Source organism: Schistocerca nitens, chromosome 3, assembly GCF_023898315.1.
Source record: "Schistocerca nitens isolate TAMUIC-IGC-003100 chromosome 3, iqSchNite1.1, whole genome shotgun sequence".
NCBI lineage: Eukaryota > Metazoa > Arthropoda > Insecta > Orthoptera > Acrididae > Schistocerca > Schistocerca nitens.
Window position 1 is genome coordinate 767,783,730 of NC_064616.1, and position 1,969 is coordinate 767,785,698.

The 1,969-nt window shown below is 44.9% G+C and overlaps 1 non-coding gene across 1 annotated transcript; it reads right to left on the reverse strand.

Moving 5' to 3' along the window:
• Window positions 1-411: 411 nt before the first annotated feature.
• On the reverse strand, window positions 412-487 carry Trnas-cga (transfer RNA serine (anticodon CGA)). The gene has a single exon. It is a non-coding gene; the product is annotated as a tRNA-Ser (tRNA).
• Between the last annotated feature and the right edge of the window lie 1,482 nt (window positions 488-1,969).

The window sequence follows — 1,969 nt, forward strand, 5'->3', positions numbered from 1 at the left end:
TAAGTGAGAACTCTTATAACTTTTTAAATAAAACAAACGTTATTAACAAAATGGTTCAAATGGCTCTAAGCACTATGGGACTTAACATCTGAGGTCATCAGTCTCCTAGACTTACAACTAATTAAACCTAACTAACCTAAGGACATCACACACATCCATGCCCGAGGCAGGATTCGAACCTGCAACCGTAGCAGTCGCGCGGTTCCGGACTGAGCGCCTAGAACCGCTAGACCACCGCGGCCGGCGCAGGATTCAAACCTGCGACCGTCGCAGCAGCGCGGTTCCGGACTGAAGCGCCTAGAACCGATCGACCACAGCGGCCGGCTCTTTATTAACATTATACATAGAATGAAATTTTCACTCTACAGCGGAGTGTGCGCTGATATGGAACTTCCTGGCAGATTAAAACTGTGTGCGGACCGAGACTCGAACTCGGGACCTTTGCCTTTCGCGGGCAAGTGCTCTACCAACTGAGCTACCCAAGCACGACTCACGCCTCGTCCTCACAGCTTTAATTCCACCAGTACATTTTACATCTTTATTCTTCGTGCGTATGTATTTGCAGCCCTCTGCCGCTAAAGGGCTCCGAATTGTAGCTTGCAGTATGACTGAGTGTAACGTAACTAGGTCGATGCACAAGAAACAGCGTGCTGAGTTTCGAATTCGAAGAGCTCGTCCACAGATGGGGCGCCCTCTCCTCCAGCATTACAACGCCGGATCACACACGAGCGCTGCGACATTTGTAACAATCCGACGCCTGTTATCGATAATCCTCCACATAGTCCCGACTTGGTCCCATCTTATTTTCATCTGTTTCCAAAACTTAAAGAACGCCTTCGAGGCCTTCACTTTGATAGTGATGAAACGGTTCAAGCAGAGATGAGGTGGTGCCTCCGTCAACAAAGTCAAACGCTACAGTGACTGTGTCAACGAACTGGTCTCTCGTTGGGAGAAATGTGTTCGTCGACAGGGTGACTATGTTGAAAAATAAATTTATAGTCATGCTATCGTACATTAGCCAATTTAATGACACAGTATGGAACTGTACTGGAACGGTGCTGTTCTAGAGGTCGAAGACCTCAGAGTTAATGACGGACGATACAGACACCAAAAGTGATGGTTGGTTCAAATGGCTCTGAGCACTATGGGACTCAACTGCTGAGGTCATTAGTCCCCTAAAACTTAGAACTAGTTAAACCTACCTAACCTAAGGACATCACAAACATCCATGCCCGAGGCAGGATTCGAACCTGCGACCGTAGTGGTCTTGCGGTTCCAGACTGCAGCGCCTTTAACCGCACGACCAAAAGTGATAATGAAAATGCTTTTAGTTCACAACATAGAGAACTTGATTCATGGATAGCGTTATATGCAGTTTCGCATCGTCTCTTGATATACAAACCACAACCACTTGATTACGGAATACCGGAATTGTCTTGCTGGTTGTAACAAAATGTGGATTACATAGTCGCTTCTTGATATCATCAAATCCTCATCCACTGTTAGCTTCCTTCCACTGCCTGGGCTTTATTAGTGCTTCCAGCAAACGCGGGTTATTCAGTTACTCGTTCTTATAAACTTTCTGTACCGAAATTAACAACAAAGATGAAAGTACAGATTAGAGAAGACACACGATTCAGCAGTTGCATGATGCCTGTTATTAAAATTAAACTGAGATAAACGGGGCGCATTGACAGATGAAGCGACGAAGATGGCCCTAGATGTCGACTTAAGTTGCACGGCCAACAGCAGCAAACAGGAACTAAATTTTATGTAAACGTGTTGCTAACGATCGAACCATTTCCGAAGAAGTTCCGAAGACGTCCGTAGAAAGCACTGGATGACTGGTGGCTGAAATAGAGAAATAGCATAAAAATGAACATTTAAGTATGTAATTCTAAAATTCTTCCCGTTTTAATGACCAGCTCATAGAAAACCCGTTTATTCGCATCTTTTCATCTTTTTTGAA